The 21,045-nt window shown below is 36.3% G+C and overlaps 1 pseudogene across 1 annotated transcript; it reads left to right on the top strand.

The window, feature by feature from the left end:
* The first annotated feature begins 2,214 nt into the window (after window positions 1–2,214).
* On the top strand, window positions 2,215–3,428 carry LOC114169133 (trans-resveratrol di-O-methyltransferase-like; annotated as a pseudogene). Its single transcript, XR_014986380.1, has 2 exons — window positions 2,215–2,986; window positions 3,080–3,428. The product of XR_014986380.1 is annotated as a trans-resveratrol di-O-methyltransferase-like (transcript).
* Window positions 3,429–21,045: the final 17,617 nt, after the last annotated feature.

Genomic DNA, 21,045 nt, shown 5'->3' on the forward strand with positions numbered 1-21,045 from the left:
TTGTTGAAGCAACCTCATGAAGACTCAAGCAGAGGCAACAGGGCTTGGGTATGCTAACCTCGTACCTCTTCCTCCTTGTTATGAGATGTGGAAGGGCTTGGGTATGCTAACCTTGTACCTCTTCCTACTTGTTATGAGATGTGGAAGGTAGCTCACACAAAATTAAATGGGGACATGATTTCACAATTTGTAAAGATGATTGTTGATAAAATCGTAACTATGAATATACATACTACCATTCTTATTTCTTTGACTTTCCTAAGTAAGTAGTAATGGTAATACTTATTCATTGATGTTATGTTTCATGATTGTTCAGTTGATGAAGCCTGTTCATTTCTTCCCCGTGCTTGGGGACTTTGTGATTGCTTTGGTCCACCACAATGGAACATTGATAGTGAATCTTTGCAGTTAGGACGCCTTGCATAAGATGAAGATGCAATTTGATGAAAAAATGAATGAAATATGAGATTCTTATTGCAAAGAGTTGGCGAGAAGTTAGAATCATTTTCCCATTCTTAACAATAGACTAAAAGAACACCTTATAGAGTTCCTAAGTTTCTTTTAGTGGGTAATGAAGGGACTTGGTGTTGTTACAGATCCTTCAATGGATAATACTCACACTAATGTATGAAACTAGTGTGAGTTATAGGTTAAATATAACGCCTTGAATTTAGTGTCAAATGGTCAACAAATATAAGGAGCGTTAACCATCCATGTTATCCCTTTGTAGTTTGATTGGATGAGAGTAAGCTTGAGATGTTGCTTCTTGAATGCCTTTGCTCAATATAGAGTTTAAATTGGTATAAGAGACTTTAGGCATAATTTTGGCTCGACCTAAATATTTGGTCATAATAATAAGCAAGTTATGAGAGAACATGTTATTGATTATGATGAAATGGCAGAAGCTTAGGATGATCTCATATCTTAGCTTTTAACAATATCACCGAGGTTGAAGAAGAAAACCCTTGTAGATACAATGGGACAACAAAGTTTTTTACTCCATACTACTATTTTATATATTTTCCCTACTAGACATAGAGGTTTTATGGGAAACCTCTATGTTAAACATTTTCAATAATACTAATGAACCATGTAGTTTTTGTAACTTGTAAAAGGATTAGGGTATCCCAAATATCCTATCATATTTATTTAATTTTTGTTGTTGATAAAAAAAAAAAACTAATGAACCATGTAATTCAAATTTTTTTATAATTCATTGTGTTAGGTACATTGATAAATTAAGTGTACAGTAAGAAAAATTAGAGATATACGGATTTGTTGAGCCCAATGCATCTAGAAATCTAGGAACGTAGAGGTTCATATCTTACAACACTTGCTAACATGGATGTCTGACTCATAGAAACATATTTACTTGACCTCATACACTAAAGGGTTAGTTTTTTAACTTGTATTTTTTTTAATTATTGTATTTGTATAACTAAATATTTGCATTCAATGTAGGTCTTATTGAAAATTATTTGTAATCATTCAAACAATGTCTACTAAGATGAATTTATTTGTCATCTTTAGAGAGAGGAGAGGATTTACTTTGTTCTCATGTGTGCCAAGTGTTTTGTAACCATCCTTCTACTTTCCCTTATCCCATGTTTATCTATTATAATGAGTGTGAACGACATACTATATGGCTGAAATATTGATGTTTTATCATTATCATCACCATTATTATTATTATTATTTTAAAATTTTATTTATATCATTATTATTGAATTAGAAAAATGTTATCTAATAAATATTTATATATTTATGTTGCACACCTTTTCGTATGGTAAAAATATAAATATCTATAATTCATAATGACAAGTTTCAAAGGAAGCTTGGCATGGGAGGGGAATGTATTATTTTGTTCTTATGTGCGACAGGTGGTTTGGCCATCTATTCTAGCCTTCCTTTGTGATATGCATATCTAAAACAAACACCGTAAACCACATATCATTTCTTCAAATATCGATAATATTTATTATTATACAATTAGAAGTATTGTTATTTTATTTTAAAATATCATTTATATTTATTATTATTTAATTATATAAAATAAAAAAGTTATCTATCTACTAACTATTGAAAAGGAAAGTGTAATGAAAATATAATTTTTCTAAAAGTTCGCAATAATGCACCAAGATATTTATGTAGCGCACCTTTTGGTCATTATAAATACACCGAGTTAATATCTATACAGCACAAATTACTAAATTATCATGGAAAACCAGGGTGAAGATCATGCTTCACAATTACTTCGAGCTCAAACCCGTGTTTGGAATCATATTTTCAAATTCATAAAGTCTCTGTCTCTTAAGTGTGCTATTGAGTGGGGGATAGCAGATATCATACACAACTATGGCCAACCTATGCCACTCTCACAACTCATTGCTTCATTACCTATCCACCCTTCCAAGACTTCCTTTATCAGCCACTTGATGAAAATTCTGACTCATTCTGGTTTCTTCTCTGAACACCATGTCACCCCAAATGAGCCTGAAGTCATGTATGTGCTAACTGATGTGTCTACATTACTCCTAAAGGACCATCCCTTTAGTATGAGATATTTGCCGCAATTAATATTTGATCCAGTTATGATCAATCCATGGCTTCAATTCTCTACTTGGTTCAGAAATGAAGACCCTACGCCGTTTCACAGTGAAAATGGTATGGGAGTTTGGGATTTTGCTGGGCGTGAGCCTAAATTCAATCACCTTTTCAATAAATGCATGGCTATGGACAGTCGATTGGTTTCCACTGTGCTGATTGAGAAGTATAAGTGGTTGTTGGAGGGAATAGAATCATTGGTTGATGTTGGAGGAGGAACAGGGACTATGTTTAAGGTCATTGTTGAGTCCTTCCCACAATTAAAGTGCATTGTATTTGATCTCCCACATGTTGTAGCAGGCTTGGAAGAAACTGAGAACATAAATATGTTGGAGGGGACATGTTTGAAGCAATTCCTTATGCTGATTCCATCATATTGAAGGTAAATATATACTCTCTCTCTATATATATATATATATATTATCATAAAATATGTTGTGTGATTCTTATCTTTTTTACTTTGACAATGAAATAGTGGGTATTGCATGACTGGAAGGACGAGGAATGTGTGAAAATACTGAAAAATTGCAAGGAGGCAATAGCAAGTAAGGGAAGGGTTATTATCATCGACATGGTGATGGAGAATAAGAAGGAAGACGCTGAATTAACTGAGACGCAGTTTTTCTTTGATATGGAGATGATGTTGTTCGGTGGAAAAGAAAGAAATGAGAAAGAGTGGGCCAATCTCATTTTCTCTGCTGGCTTTAGTAACTACAACATCACACCAACTCATGGTTTATTCTCTATCATTGAGGTTTATCCCTAGTGTTACTGCTGCATAACAAGTTCATGAGAAGAAATACTATTAATATTTATGTCTATCATCGTAATATCTTTTCTTTCTTTCTTTCTGTTTGAGTTTAATATTATTTTTTATCTAAAAATCTTTCAAATAATAGATTTGTGAGTATTTTTATATATATGTTATTTAGGTTTCACTACAAAAAATCACCTTAATGTTCTGTTTTCGTAAATAACGCGTTCTTATTTATGAATTAAGTTAGATTTCAATCTATGTTTAAACTTCTTAATATTTATCTTACATTAAAATAAAATATAATTTAAAGGAATTTAACGAGATCTTTTTAGTAAATTATTGCATATATATATATATATATATAATAAATATTGATATTTTTAATTTTAGTATAACAAAATATTACAATCTTAATACAAAAATTTTAAAATGAAGATTAACCTTAATATGTAACTAAAATCTTCTACATCTTAAGTTTTACTTTATAAATTTAAAACTTTTATGTAACTCTTTTAAGATTCATTGGTTTTAACCATAATTTTTTACTTAATGAAAACATTTAATAATTGTTAAAAATCAAACAAATGCTCAAATATATTTCTCATTATTAAATTTATTATTTATTCATATATTAAATATATTATCATTTACTATATAGAGCTATTACCATAAAACGGAAAAAAAAAATCATACTTTTACTTTTTTAGACGGTTACCACTTGTTCAACCACGATCGCAACAACTTCAATTGGAAATACATTTACTAGACATTTTTATACATTGGCTTTTAAAGTGAATTATTAAACTGATTTATTGAATATAGTTTCTATGGGAAAATGATTTTAGAGATTGATGAAAGCTAGACAGTATTGAAATAAATTAGGAATAAGCTATAATGGGTGGTATTTAGGTAAACTTGTCATCCTATCTAATTGAAGAGTAGATTTTAAATTTTTTTATTTATTAGAACTTGAATTCCAAAATATAATTTTCTTAAATCTTTTTAGAATAACATCCTTTAAAAAAATGGAGCATAATATTTAATATTTAAAAATTAAATAATTTAATATTTTAAAAATATATATTTCGTTAATATATAATAAGAAAATAAATTTAATAATAATTACGTTATTATTATTATTATTATTAATGCACCAATACTTCAATTTGAATTATCTATTTGTGTCTGACATATCCAATACTTTAGATTACTTTATTGATTCTTATTAACGAAGTATCTAATTTATAACATCGTAGAATATTACAAGAAAATTGTTTTTTTAACTACTTTTAGTAACAAAAAAATATTTAGTCACTATATTGATCAATTTAGACATTAATTTATAAAGTAAACATTATTGACAACTAAAATAGTTCAAAAAATTATAATTGGTTTCTAAATTGATAATTGAAATAGTTTATATTATAAATTAGTTACTAACATTAGATACCAAAATTTTGAATACCAAAATAATTGATCTTTAATTAAGAAATTGGTCTCTAATATATCTTTGATTACTAAAATTGGTCATTATCTAAGAATTTACTTATAGTGGTACTCTTATAATCATAATAATTGATATTTTTGATGTTGAAGACTTTAGTACATATGGTTTTAATTTAGATTTACACAATAACAATCCTATATTTATTATGTTTTGGAAATTATTAAATATTTTTTAATATTCATATATAACGTCGTATCTTATTATTTTTAAAATAAATGTATCGACGTGTTAGATACGTGTCGTATCCAATACATATATCGTATATGTACATCATAAATCATTATTAATCGGTTTTTGTGAAGCTAAGTCTATAATTTAATATAGATAGTACATTTTCAGGAACACAAAGGTAAATCAGGGGGAATTTTTGAATTAACATAAGTAAAAACGTGAACATATAGGTAACTATATAAAATCCCAAAATCTATTTTTTTTCATTTTTAGATTGTTGTGTATGTCCTAAAACATGTTCGCAATAGTCTGTTTCAAATTTAGATCTTTTACTTATTTTAATCTATGTTATTTTATTATTCCGTAAATGTGTTGAGTGCTACAGATCCTTTTTCACTATGTAATATAAAACTCTTTCTCCATTGGTTATAGGATTACTCAAGGTTGATGTCACGAGTGCAGAAGAAATACTGGCAAATGAAGTGCAGGAAAATACCGTTACACGGGTGGGACACGTGGGTGCTAATAATAAAATTATGATGAATCGCAAAAGTGAGAGGAAAAGAGTAACTAACTCTGTGCTCAAGGATTACACTAGTGCAGAATTGCATTTTTACCTCGCCTTATAGGTCTCGGTTGGCAAGGAACCGAAGCCTATAATGGCGCGGTGGCAATTTTGCAATTACAGGCAACTTTTATGTCTCGGTTCACCTAAAACTCGAAGCCAAAAGCAGTTATAGGCCTCGGTTAAAAAAAACTGATGCCAAAAGGGGTGTTAGGCCTCGGTTAAGAAGGCCCGAAGCCAAAAAGGTTGCCAGAAATTTCAAAAATGCCATTCTCGTTGCGACTTATAGGCTTCGGTTGGGAAAAAGCCAATGCCAAAAGGGGTGTTAGGCCTCGGGTGTTAGGGAACCGGGGCCAAAAGGGGTTATATGCCTCGGTTCTAAATTGAACCGAGGCCATATAGTTTAATTAGGGCTTAAAACTGAACCCCCTATCTTCCTCGCGCCCGCTGCTCCTGCATTTCTCTCTGCAAATTTCGGCCACTCCAATGCGCGCGTTGCTCCCGTGCTGCCACTGCCACCGTCTCCCGTGCTGCCACTGCCACTGCCACCGTCTCCCGTCGCTGTCTCTTCCTTCTCTCTCCGCAACTTCCGGCGAGAAAACCACGCGAGCCCCCTGCCACCGTTGTGCTGACGCCGTCTTGTCTCGCCTTCGGCCACACTGCTCCAGCCAGTCGTCCCTCTAGCTGTCTCTCTGCAACTTTTCCGGTGTCCGTCCACCACCACGCGAGACCCTCGTCTTCTTCCACCAACGTTGGGCTGCCACCGAACTTTCGCGCCTTCGGCCACTCTGCTCCGGCCACCGTCGCTGCACCTCTATTTCGTGTGCGAACATTTTCCTTTTTTTGCCGCAACTGTCGCGCCGCGGTTTCTTTAAGGTAAATTTCCAACGCGTTTTTGTTTGGTTTTCTGTTTTGTGTATGTTAATTTTAAATTTTAGTTATTGTGAGTGTTAATTTGCATTGAGATTGAAATTGTTTGGAGTGTTTTGATTAATTTTGTGTGAGGATTGAGTCTCAATTTAAGAGCATTGTGTCTTCAAATGTAGAGCATTAAGTCTGAATTTAAGAGAATTGTAAGAACACTATAATTAAATAGGTAATATATGATGTTAAGGAAATTGTTGTTTTTGCTTTTATTTGTTACTTATGACTTACTCTTGTGTTTTTTGTTATCTCTTGTAGCTCTCGAACGCGTTGAATTGCATCATCTTCCATTGTCATCTGCTTTTTACGCGCTCCCAGGTTCCTAATTCTAATGTTTTCCTATGATGCCAATATGTTGTTTGCTTTATATATTTTATTAATTATTTGTTAAAACATGTTGTTTGTTTTTCTTATATGTGAGTTAGCCTTAGTTTCCCATTTGAGATTCAATTTGAAAATTATGTATTGTCCCCGAGTTTTCATTTTGAAAAAACTACATTTTTTTTTTAAAATTAGATATAAGGGGATACAATATGTATTGAATCTTGAATTGTCCGATTGGACAGTTGAAGAAGATTAATCATTTTCTAGTAATTTATTAGTGCATATATATATATATATATATATATATATATATATATATATATATATATATATTAAAATACATATCTTAAAATTCATGAATATTTGTCAATTGTGTTTTGTATTGATCTTCGGGTGCATATTTGATTGTGGTTTATAATCACTTTCATTTCGTGTATCCTGAAGGCCAATGCGAAATGTTGGCAAAATTTCGTGAAATTTAAGATATGTATTTTAAAAGTAATATGTACCAATAAAATAAAGAAAGTGAATCTTCTTAAATGGGATAGGGTCACACCTTGATTACGACGTGAGCATTGATTCAAAGATTACTGAAATTGTTCACGCAATTTCAGTATGGATCGAGATTGGATTAATTTACCACGTATTAGCGCTGAGTATGAGAATGGAGTAGAGGAATTTATAAAATTTGCGCAACGTTATGAGGGGAGAAGTGATGATGAGGTGAAGTTCAGATGTCCTTGTGTCAACTGTTTGAATGGAAGAAAATTGAATGCAACTCAATTTAGGGAACATCTTATTTGTGATGGTTTCCTTAGAAGTTGTACAATATGGACATGGCACGGCAAATTAATACACATTCCAATTGTTTCTCGGACTGAATATCTTGCCAATTCCTCCATGAAAGAGCGACGGGAAGAGCAATTTGAAGAGCGAGTAGAAGTAGAAGAAGACAATATGGAGGACATGATACGGGATGTTGGCGCAGAAGCTTTTGCACAAGCGCATGTGTATAAGACAATGTTTGCTGATGCGGAAACTTCGTTGTATGTTGGTTCAACTAAGTTCACTCGATTATCAGCGGTTTTAAGACTTATGAATTTGAAAGCGACCAATGGTTGAACAGATAAAAGCTTCACAGAATTGCTCGTGCTCTTGAATGAAATGCTTCCCGAAGGAAATACTCTACCCACTCGAAACTATGACGCCAAGAAAATTCTTTGTCCGATGGGTATGGAGTATAAAAGGATACACGCATGTCCTAATGATTGCATATTATACAAAAAATAATTTGAAGATTTGAAAAAATGTCCAAAGTGTGGGTCATCACGGTACAAGCAGAAAAGAAACAGTGAAGATAATGGTCAAATAGAGAAGGAAGGAAATGCTTTGAAAGTAGTCTGGTACCTTCCAAATGTGCCCAGACTTAAGCGTTTGTTTGCAAATCCTAAAGATGCTAAAAACCTTAGATGGCATGCAACTGAGAGAAGATGTGACAGACTCCTTCGTCATCCAACTGATTCAATGCAATGGAAAAATATTGATCAGGAATTTCTCAAGTTCGGTGAAGAATGTATAAATATTCGTTTTGGCTTAGCTACCGATGAAATGAATCCATTTGGTAATTTAAGTACAAACCACAGTTGTTGGCCTGTTATATTATTCATTTACAACTTATCTCCTGGACTCTGCATGAAGAGAAAATACATGATGTTGTGGAAATGACATAGATGTATATCCAAATCCTCTAGTTGAAAGACTTGAAGTTGTTGTGGGTTGATGGTGTTGAAGTATTTGATGTTGTTGCTTCTGAAACTTTCATGATGCATGCAATGTTATTTTACACCATTAATGACTTTCTAGCTTATGGTAATTTGTCAGGGTACAATGTCAAGGGTCATAAAGCATGTCCTATATGTGAAGAAAACACTGCATCTCATCAATTGAAAAATGGAAGGAAGACCGTGTATCTGCGCCATCGAAGGTTTTTACAAGCTAATCATCCTTATCGAAGGTTAAAGAAAGCATTCAGTGGACATCAAGAGAATGACAAAGCACCAACTCCATTAACTGGCATTCAAATTCATGAAAAAGTTAATAAAGTACATCATGTATTTGGTAAAATGTCCAAGAAGTCATCTGCATCGAGCCCTTGGAAGAAAAAAACAATATTCTTTGACCTTCCATATTGGTCGAAGTTAAAAGTTAGGCATTGCATAAATGTCATGCATGTAGAGAAGAATGTGTGTGATAGCTTGATTGGTACACTACTCAACATTCAGGGAAAGATAAAAGATGGAGTAAATGCTCGTTTGGATTTGGTTGAAATGAAGATCCGAGAAGACTTGGCACCAAGGGAGGTTGGTAGGTGCACTTATTTGCCCCCTGCATGTTACACTATGTCCAAACAAGAGAAGATAAGTTTTTGCTTATGTTTAAAGAGTGTCAAGGTACCTCAAGGATACTCTTCAAATATTCAGAGTTTAGTGTCCATGCAAGACTTGAAGCTTATTGGCCTAAAGTATCACGATTGCCACATCTTAATGCAACAATTGTTACCTGTAGCTATTCGTGGAATTTTACCCAAAAATGTTAGACAAACTATAACGCGTTTGTGTGCATTCTTCTCTTCAATTTGTAGCAAAGTCATTGATCCTTTAAAGTTAGGTGAACTTCAAGCCAAAATTGTTATCATCTTGTGTCAGCTAGAGATGTTTTTCCCTCCATCATTTTTTGACATCATGGTACATTTACTTGTTCATGTGGTGAGAGAAATCAAGTTTTGTGGACCAGTATACTTAAGATGGATGTATCCCATTGAACGTTACATGAAGATTTTGAAAGGGTATGTGAAAAATCAATATCGTCCAGAAGCTTCAATGATCGAAAGATATATTGCTGAAGAAAGTGTCGAGTTTTGTTCAGATTACATGGCAAAAGCAAAACCGATAGGAGTTCCTCACAGATCATGGTTGAACAGGTGTTTTATAAGTAACAACATACGAGGTGTGAGTGTGGTTACCAAATGAGGCAACACAAATGAGGCAATGGCTTACTTATCTGCACACAAAGTCATTGTGAAAGAGAACAATCCAAGACAATCAGAGAAATGGCATTTGATGGAGCATAATAGAACATTCATGCCTTAGTTTAAATCTGAGGGTTTGAAAGATTCGCAATGCTCTGAGACTTTGATGTGGTTAGCAAATGGGTTGAAATTTGATGTCATCTGTTGTACAGGTTATGAAATCAATAATTGCACATTCTATACAAAGTCTCTTGATGATAAAGCACAATACAAAATAGTGGAGTCAGTCTTGAAGTTGAGTCGCTACAATTTTCTACATCTAAAGATCAAAATACCGTAGTAGGATCAATGACATACTATGGTGTTATACAAGAGATATAGGAGGTTGATTATACCATGTTTACTATTCCACTGTTCAAATGTAAGTGGATTGACAATAAGAGTGATGTCAAAATAGATGAATCAGGAATGACTCTAATGGATTTTCGAAAGGTGGCTTATCAAGATGAGCCATTTATCATGGCACCAAAAGCATCTCAGGTTTTCTATGTTAAAGATCCTGCCTCTGAACATTAGTTTGTCGCTCTTCATGGAAAAAAAACAGATTGATCCTAATGAAGAGAATATGAGTGATCTTAATATTGCTATCACCCACCCATTTAGAAGAACGATAAATGTTGATGAAATCCATCTAGTTGATGATGTACATGCAATTTGAGAAGATCACGATGAAGGAATATACATATGACCAGTCAATAACTTTATGTATGAATTTCATATTTTTGTTAAAATTTAGGTGTTTTGTTAAATAATGTTTTATATATTATTTTGCCAGTTGCTTATTAATGTTTTTTTATGTTTTCATTTCACAGATACATGGCTGAACATTTTACTTCATCAAAGGATGAAACACCTACTAAGAGACCCATCAGAGGAGTCACTAGGTTGAGAGAGCTCTTAATTAGAAGAGCTAAAGGTCAGAAAACACATGTTGATATTAACGTCGACACTGGTGAGCCTAGTGGTCGTTATGGGGACGTTTTCAAAAGCTATTTAGGAATGTTGGCACGAGAGAGAATATCAATCCTTACGCCAATCTTTTGATCATGTCACTGAAGCTGATCGGGAAATGATATGGCAAGATTTATTGGTAACTAATATTAATGTTATTAACGTTATACTTTGATTTTGTTGATAATATGATAAATATTGTTGATGATATTTTCTATATTGCAGCTAACATTTGATATTCCAAATGTGTCGACACTAAGACAAAAATGTTTGTCATCGGTGGCTGAGAAATTTCGTGGTTTTAAGACCAAGTTGACGTCTAGGTATGTCTTTGGACATAAAAAGAATGAAAATCCATTGTTGAAATACACTTGGATTGATGAAGACACATGGCGTCAGTTTCTTGAGCTTTGGACATCTGAGGGATGGCAGGTATGTTTATTTGAAATCATCAATAGCACAATTGATAATTATGCAAAATTTTAACTAATTCATAAAGTGGGTTTTATATGTTACAGGTAAAGAGAAAAAGGCTCAAAGCATAAGTGCTCAAAATAAAAACCCGCACATATTATCTCGTGGTGGGTATAGAAAACTTGAAGAGAAGATAATGACAGAAAAGAAAAAATCTAGGCCCCCACCTTCTGAGGGTGAAGATACTGAGCCTCCTTCACCACCATCACGTCATTAAAAGTGGAAGTTAGCCCATTTACGCTCATCGGGCAACTACACTTCTGACTTTGCACGAGAAATCTCTGAGAAAATTGTAAGATACAATTCTTATCTAAATTGCTTGTTCATGTTTTATATTGTATTTTTATTTATAATTTCTTTTTGTTACATTGTAGGATTCGTTGGTTGAGCAGACCTCCCAAGGAGGATTCATTCCAGAAGGTCGTCATGACATACTTGCTACTGCAATTGGACGACCTGAGCACCCTGGACGTGTGCATGGTGCTAGATCAGGAGTCGGCATACGCCAATTTTTTGGTTCCTCCTCTCGTTAGTCTTCATGCAGTCATGGTGCTGATTATGAACAAAGACTAAAGGAAATGATCACGACGCAGATGAGAGAAGAACTAATGCGCCAATTTGAGCATTACGGCATTTGTTCGCTAGTGGATCATCCGCCAAAACTAGACCCATTTGTACCTCCCACGGGTAAATTTATTTTCTATAAGTTATGAATTGACTGAAATTTTTACTACATTTTTACATGTTTAAGTTTACATACTTATTATATTCAAACTAAATTTTTAACTGTAGTTTACATGTTTATTATATTCAAACTTAAATTATATTCCATTTTAACTGAAATTGCATCAATATAGGAAAAACCTCAATCAAAGATTCTTCTCTCTTTGGACGATCCTCTTGGTGCATTGCTCCAACTTGCAGAAATCATAGCTGATAAGTCGATGCAGGTTCCTTGGGATGCTAACATTTGTGGGAGAGATACAGACATGCCACTTTACTTGCATTCCCAAGATGTCTTGGAGCTTACACGGGGACAGAAGGAACTCAATATTACCATTATTCAATTATGGATGATGTAAGTCTTTTAGTCATTATATATAGTTATTTGATATATTTATCTATTTAGTTATATCAAATCAATTTTTGGTTTAGGTATTTGTCTGGTGTCACTGAAACTATGGGGCTGAATGATCTATATGGGTTTATAGACCCCCAAGTCACCCATGAAGGCAACAAGTTTGATGACAGCCAAGCATATGTGACCAAATGCTTTCAACGTGGAAAATAAATTTATTTTGTCCCTTATGTTGCTGGGTAAGTCATTTTTGTTAACTTATGAATATAATCAGTCATTTTAATGCATAACAATGAATTTATTTTCTTATCAGGCGTCATTGGCAGTTACTTGTGGTTTCCCTAAGGGAGAACCTTGCTGTGTGGTTTTGCTCTTTGCATCGCCCTCCCCCCAACCATCTTAGACAAGTGATAGATTGGTAAGAACCTCAATATCAATCTTATGAATATGACATGTTATATAAAAATATCCTAACTTATTCCCTATATCATAGTTCAATTGTTGCACATAACATGTTGTTAGGGAGATCAACGGCTAAGGCAAAAGGTCTTGTATGGTGTTCTCTCTAGGTTTGATATTTCTATCCATATCTTTATAATTGTTTGCTTGATTTTCTTCCTTAATTAATTGTAACGTTGTTGATATAATGTAGTGTAATAGACAAACCGGCTCATATGAGTGCGGTTACTGTATAATGGAATGGATGACAACCACTGTGCGTGCTCGTATTACAACAAATTGGGAAACGGTAATATATATTTGAATTAAAACGAATACTTTGCAATATTTCCTTTTTATATACTAGCTTAACTTAATCTATTATTTTGTAGACATTCAAAAGTCCTGCAGCAATTCCCGCAAACTCCATCAAGTTTGGTAGGATAGCATGTGCCAAATATATAATTGAAATGTACAATACTATTGATTAGGACATCTATCTTGATTGTAAATGATTTGTAATTGTCTTTTAAATGAATTTGAATTGTGGATGTGTTATAAAATATTTTGTTCTGCTCTATTTTGGTATGTGCTCGGTGCTGAATAAAATTTGCAGGTTTAAATGTGGTAATAACACCAAAACAGAAACTACATTAAAAAAACAACATATTAGGCCTCGGTTCATACCAGAACCGAGGCAAAAACGTGACATATGGTCTCGGGTACTACCTAAATCGAAGCCAAAAAGTGACATATGGCCTCGGGTACTACCCAAACCGAAGCCAAAAAGTGACATATGGCCTTGGGTCATACTAAAACCGAGGCCAAAACGTGAGCAAATTTTTTAAAAATGTAAAAACGTGAGGACATATGGCTTCGATTAGGCCTGACAACCAAGGCAGAAGAGGGGCTCTATGGCCTCGGGTACGTGGAAACCGAGGCAGAAGATGGGCTCTATGGCTTCGGTTTACAAACTGAGGCCAAAGGCTATCCTCCTTTGGCCTCGCCCCAATATGCTTCGGTCCGGGAACCGGTGCAAAATATGAAAATAACCGCTGCCAAAAGGCCTTCCTGCACTGGTGTTACGTTTGTGGTTTAAAGTAAATATAAAAGGAAAAAATAGAAAAGAGTGGTGTGTGGAATTTATGATTGTATTCCCTTCCTCTGGCCCTCCTTGGGATTTCTTTCATTACATGTTCTATTAATTCTCTTCTTTTGTATCCCTGTATTCGCTAACACTGTCTGAGTGTTAGCCTTCTTCACTATAAGAAACTCATACTTAATACATAATACAATACAGGACCTTGTGGTTCATTGAGTTGTTGTGAGCTTGACTGTTTTATTGGTGATAGCTTACATTTGGTGCTTTCATTGCCACCATGGTCGAGAATACTCGCTTGAAAGATCTGGATGCTAATGTCAAGAAGATTTTGGAACTCGTGGAAAAACGGGATCAAGATTATTTTGCCAGGTTTGCAAAGCTCGAATTAGCTCTCGAGCACGTGACCAATAAGCAATCCATCGGTGGCTCGAACTCAAATGCGACGAATGCAAACCCACAAACCTTTCAGGTGTGCAACATCAAGCTAGATTTCCCACGCTTTGATGGCTTGAATGTGTTGCAATGGATTTTCAAGGCGGACCAATTTTTTGAGTATTATTCTACTCCAGATTTACACTGTTTGATTATTGCAGTTGTGCATATGGACAAGGACGTGGTTCCTTGGTTCCAGATGATGAGTAAGAATAATCCTTTCCAATCTTGGGCTGCATTTACTCGAGCATTAGAGTTGGAATTTGGTCCCTCCGCATTTGAATGTCCCCGCTACTTTGTTTAAGCTCTCGCAATTCGGTTTAGTTAATGATTATTATATCGAATTTACGGCTTTGGCTAACAGAGCTACGTGGATTACGGTGGATGCACTATTAGATTGCTTCATCAGTGGATTAAAAACCAATATCCGCCATGATTTAATTGCCCAGAGTCCTCATTCCCTCCTTAAAGTTGTATCCCTTGCTAAGCTCTACGAGGAAAAATATAACACCTCCACCAAACCATTGTATACCACCACTTATTCTAGAAACCTTACCACAAACTCATCCCCCTACCTAAACACCAACCATAAAACCACATTCGTATCTGCGATTCTGCCTACCCTTTCCCAGAAACCTTTTCATCAACCCCCTAAATCATTCAATATCAAAAGGATATCTCCCCTAGAAATGCAGATTAGACGTGAGAAGGGCCTTTGTTATACATGTGACGATAAATTTTCCCCTACACACTGTTGCCCTAACAAACAATACCTCTTACTTCATATCGAGGAAGTTGATGATCCACCTCTAGATTCAGAACCGCCAGCCTCCCTCTTCGTGCCATGTCTTGTTACCCCTGAGCATCATGTTTCTTTTAATGCCTTCAACGGCTCCTCTAGTTTGGGCACTATGCGGTTTCATGGATCGATAAACGGTGTCATTGTTCAAATCTTGCTTGATAATGGGAGTTCGGACAATTTCTTACAACCTCGCTTGGCTCATTATTTGAAGTTACCTATTGAGCCCATTCCTAGTTTTCAAGTTTTGGTTGGAAATGGAAATTCTCTTACAATGGAAGGATTGGCCCAAGATGTAAAGGTCACGATCCAGGGGCATACTATCAAGTTGCCAATTTATTTGCTTCATGTATCTGGTGTAGACGTTGTTTTAGGTGCTGCTTGGCTTGCTACATTGGGACCCCATGTCCTAGATTATAGTGCTTTGATCTTGAAATTCTATTTGGAGGATGAATTTGTTACACTACAAGGTGTTCAATCTAATTTACCATGTCCAATTCAGTTTCACCATCTTAGACGAATGTGCAACACCCATGCCATTGTAGAATTTTATACACTGCAATTTCAGTCTCAGGATGTTCCTTCCGATCTGTGGCTTGACTTACCTTATGCCATTCATCCGGATTTGGCTCTGTTGCTACACGCCTACAAAAGGGTGTTTGACAAACCCATTGGGTTACCCCCGGATCGGTCCCACAATCATGTTATTCCCTTATTGCCAGATAGCAAGCCTATTAAGGTTCGTCCCTATCGATACCCTCATAGCTAGAAGGAATAAATCGAGAAAATGGTTGAGGAGATGATACATGAGGGAATCATAGCCCCGAGCACTAGTCTCTTTTCTTCATCGATTATCTTGGTTAAAAAAAAGATGGGACATGGCGTTTTTGCACTGATTATAGAGCATTAAATGCCATCACAATCAAGGATTCTTTCCCTATTCCTACTGTTGAGGAGTTGCTTGTTGAACTCTTTGGAGCTAAATACTTTTCTAAGTTAGATCTTCGTTCGGGCTATCATCAAATACTTGTATCTCCACAGGATAGATTTAAAACAGCTTTTCAGACACACAAAGGCCACTATGAATGGCTTGTCATGCCATTTGGCCTCACCAACGCACTAGCCACCTTTCAAAATCTAATGAATTCGGTGTTCCAGGGGCTGCTTTGGAAATCAGTATTGGTGTTCTTTGACGACATATTGGTTTATAGCCCATCTTGGTCCTCACATTTGCAACACTTAGAAGTTGTCCTAAAAATACTTCAGCATCACCAACTTTTTGCCAAGTTGTCTAAATGCCATTTTGGCTTGGAGGAGGTTGATTATCTGGGTCATACGATATCATACGCCTTTATGGCATTAATTGTTGTTAATGTTATGTGGAAAAGTACTAGCTCATGTGGTTGAGAGTACTTTGGTTTATGTGAGAGGACTTGGGTTCGAGTCCTATGTATGCCAATTATGTGTTTTTGTTTTATTATTGATTTTAAAGATATGTATGATGATGTGATTGGTATTGTAAACTTATGTTGAGTTATGGATATCACCAAATGTGATTTGGTATGGTGGTTGTGCTTTGGCCTTATGAGTGGAAGGTCATGGGTTCAAACCTTGGTGGGCAAAGAATAAACTTTATTTTTGCTAATTATTAGATGTGGCGTGAAGGTGAAGGGGTAAGGAAAACCTAGCAAAAGGGTAACCAGTAGGGCTGAAAAATCACTCACTGAGGAACTTGAATAGCCATTAAGCCCATACTAAAGCCAATCCCGTTTTATTTTTATAACCCATTTTAAAGGCACCTATAAAAGCAAAAATTTAGGTAAAGGTAAGGGTTTTGGCAATTAAGAGTTGAGAGTGTGCAAGGGCTGGACCAAGAGGGAGAGCGCGAATCTAGAATTCCCCATCTCAGACTTTAATCCAATAATCCAGGTTAGGGGAGCTATACTTTACGTATGCCAATAATCTGTTCTGTGTTATGAATTTGAGTTTCCAATTGGGTCCTGTTTGATTGGGAAAAATTCGTACCTGATGTATTGTGATTGGGAAAAGGGGTATTTGAGTTTTGATGCATGATCATGTGTGGGTTATGTGTTGTGGGAGGAGGGTGTTGACCATTCTGGTTATTGATCATTATATGTTCCAATGTGATTGTTAATTTTGTGAGAAAAGTATGGTTCTGGGCTCTAATTGCCATTACAAATACATTGGTATAGATTGTATACAATGAGGAAACTCTGCAAGTCTCGCCCAAGCGAGTCTATCTCGTCTAGGCGAGAGTTGCAGAACCTCACGTCTGATTTGGGATCGCGCTGCTCGCCCAGGCGACCTTGGTTTGGTGTTGAGCGACTTAGTCTCGCTCAGGCGAGGGACAGCTCGCCTAAGCGAGGTCGCGAGGAGACTTGAGCGCTTTTGAGCGCGATATCTCACCCAGGCGAGAAGTATTGGTGTTTTGAGCGACTTTGTCTTGCTCAGGCGAGACACATTCGCCTGAGCGAGGTCGCGTTGTGAAATGACATGGTTAAGTGGTTCCTTGTCTAGGCGAGGTAAGGGAGTTGCTTTGAGCGATGTTGCAACTCGTCCAGGCGAGGGAATCTCGCCTAAGCGAGATAACGTGTATTTGTGGTTGTTTTAAGCTCGCCCAGGCGAGGCGAACTAGCCTAAGCGAAGTAGAGGGCTTAGCTTGGGCGAGGGGTCCCTAGCCTAAGCGAGTTTATGCGACTTATTGGCTTATATGTGTTTGTGGGTGTGTTTTGGATGTTTATTATACAGATCGAATGTATATGCATGTGGTTGATGTTTGGGCCTGATGGGCTAATTCCATTAGGGGTCTGGGATGTGCTTGGAGGTTGGACACATGATGGGCATGGAACTGGTTGAGTTCCCGTCGGCTACTAATGGGCGAGGAGTCCTTAGTATGGTGATTGCATGTGTCGGGCGCACGATGGGCAAGAAACTGTGATGTTCCCGTCGGCTACTATTGGGCGAGGAGTCCATAATATGGTGATTGCGTGTGTGCCAGGGTCCAAGTATGGGACTTGGATGTTTATACTACAGGCGAGGAGTCTGTAGGGCAGGACTATGAGCGAGATAGGCTCATAGGGTTGGACCACGAATGAGTTAGTTTCGTGGGAGCACAGGGAAATCCCAAGACCTAGTTCATGCATATGACTCATGAAGGACTATGAGGTCATGGTTGGGTGATTTAGAAATTATGAATTTTGTACTTATATGATTTGGGTGGGGAAGCATATTTATTCCATATATATTTGTTTATGTTTTATCGTGCATAGCTCACCCTATCTGTGTGTGTGTGGCGATGATCGGATAACTTGTTATCCGGGAGCAGATGATTTGACAGGTGAGCCAGGAGACGCTTAGACTCGGAGCGTGGGCTAGCTTTGGGAGTTTTTTTTTGTACATGTATTATTATTATTTCGGTTTTTGAGATAATTATGTAAACCTTTGGGAGCCATGTGATTATTGTTTTAGTTTTATAAATTGTGGACTCCTGGTTTTATGACTTATGTATTAAAGTTTTAAATTTTCCCGTGCTTTTGGGAAATAGTTTATATTAAATGTGATATTTATTTTATTTCGAATTTTATTTATTAAAAATTAGTAATATCCCTTAGGGATGTTACACTACTAATGCTTTTCGCAACCTCAAGCGAGCCATTATGGAAGCTCCCGTCATGTCCCTTCCAGATTTTACTAAGCCTTTTATACTGGAAACAGACGCCTTTGTTACAGGTATTGGTGCTGTTTTGAGTCAAGCCCATCACCCCATTATTTTTTTCTCAAAAAAATTATCCCTACGACTGCAGAGACAATCATCCTATGTGCGGGAGTTTTACGCCATTACAGCAGCTATAGCTAAATTTCGTCATTACTTGTTAGGACATAAATTTATTATCCGCACCGATCATAAGAGCCTACGCAGCCTCATTGATCAAACCATCCAAACCCCGGAGCAACAGGCATGGCTTCCTAAATTCCTCGGATATGATTTCACCATGAAGTATAAGCCTGGTTGTGACAATCTTGTTGCGGATGCCTTATCTAGGTCCTTCTTTATGGCTATTTCTCAACCTCAGTGGGATATCATTCCTAAGGTGCGTGCCGCTATTGCTACGGATTCCAAATTGTCTGAAATACTTCATTTATGTATTCCAGGCACTCCTCCTCACCAGAATTATTTTGTTCAAGACCAATTATTCTTTTGGAAGAACAAATTGGTTCTTCCCTCTAATCATCCTCTTATACAGCAAGTTATGAATGAATTTCATAATTCTCTTATTGGAGGACATGCGGGGAGAGCAAGGACACTGCTAGAGTGGCTTCTCAGCTTTATTGGCATGGTATGCACAACGATATTAAAAACTTTGTCCAAAATTGTTTGCTCTGCCAACAAGCCAAGCCCGCTACTTATTTACCTGTTGGACTGCTCCAACCCTTGCCAATTCCGATACAAATTTGGGAAGATTTAGCTATGGATTTTATTGTTGGTTTACCTCCTTTACACGATTTTACTGTGATTCTGGTGGTCGTAGACCGTTTATCTAAATATGGTCATTTGGCTCCACTCAAAGCCGACTATTCGAGCACGACGGTGGCAAACATCTTCATGCATTCCATTGTTAGATTACATGGTATGCCAAAGTCGATTGTTTCATATCGTGATAAAGTGTTCACTAGCATATTTTGGCAACAACTGTTTAAGTTGAGTTGGACAACTTTGGCTTTGAGCACCGTATATCACCCGCAATCTGATGGTCAATCCGAGGCACTTAATCGATATTTGAAGATGTACTTACGATGTTTCACAGTTGACAATCCCAAAAGCTGGAGCAAGTTACTCTCATGGGCTGAGTTTTGGTACAATACCTCATTTCAGTCCAGCATTGGTATGAGTCCTTTCAAAGCAGTTTATGGTTGAGATCCTCCCACAGTCATCAAGTATACTTTAGACCATCACGACCCTCCCTCTCTACAGGATTTATTGTTGCAACGTGACTTAATTCTCAGCCAGTTGAAGAATAATTTGTTCAAGGCTCAGCACGACATGAAGAAATATGCAGATAGGAAACATTCATAGTTGGAGTTTAACGTGGGTGATCTTGTTCTAGTTAAGTTTCAACCTTACAAGTAACACTCAGTTGCTTTGCGCAAAAATCAGAAATTGGGACTTCAATATTTTTGTCCTTTTCTATTTTTTCATAAAATTGGTTATGTGGTTTACAAACTCTTACTTCCAGCCTCTGCCAAGATTCACCCTATGTTTCATGTTTCATTGTTGAAGCCATGCAAAGGTGAACATCAGCAATCATATGTTCCTCTTCCCCTGTTGACTGATGAATTTGGTCCTATTGTCCAATCATCTAAGATATTATAATCCAAAATTAGTTTACGAGGGCCCGATCAGATTCCTCAGATTTTGGTCCAATGGGAAGGATTGGATACGACTAAAGCTACTTGGGAAGATCTATCCTTATTCTAGGATGTTTATCCTAACTTCAACCTTGGGGACAAGGTTGATTTTTATAGGGGAGCAAATGTCACGAGTGCAGAAGAAATACTGGCAAATGAAGTGCAGGAAAATACCGTTACATAGGTGGGACATATGGGTGCTAATAATGAAATCATGATGAATTGCAAAAGTGAGGGGAAAAGAGTAACTAACTCTGCGCCTAAGGATTACTTTTGGGGTTTAAAGTAAATATAAAAGGAAAAAATAGAAAAGGGTGGTGTGTGGAATTTATGATTATATTCCCTTCCTCTGGCCCTCCTTGGGATTTATTTTATTCCATGTTCTGTTAATTCTCTTCTTTTGT

Source organism: Vigna unguiculata, chromosome 11 (genome assembly GCF_037176805.1).
Source record: "Vigna unguiculata cultivar grain cowpea cultivar isolate G323 ecotype 2 chromosome 11, ASM3717680v1, whole genome shotgun sequence".
Classification (NCBI taxonomy): domain Eukaryota; kingdom Viridiplantae; phylum Streptophyta; class Magnoliopsida; order Fabales; family Fabaceae; genus Vigna; species Vigna unguiculata.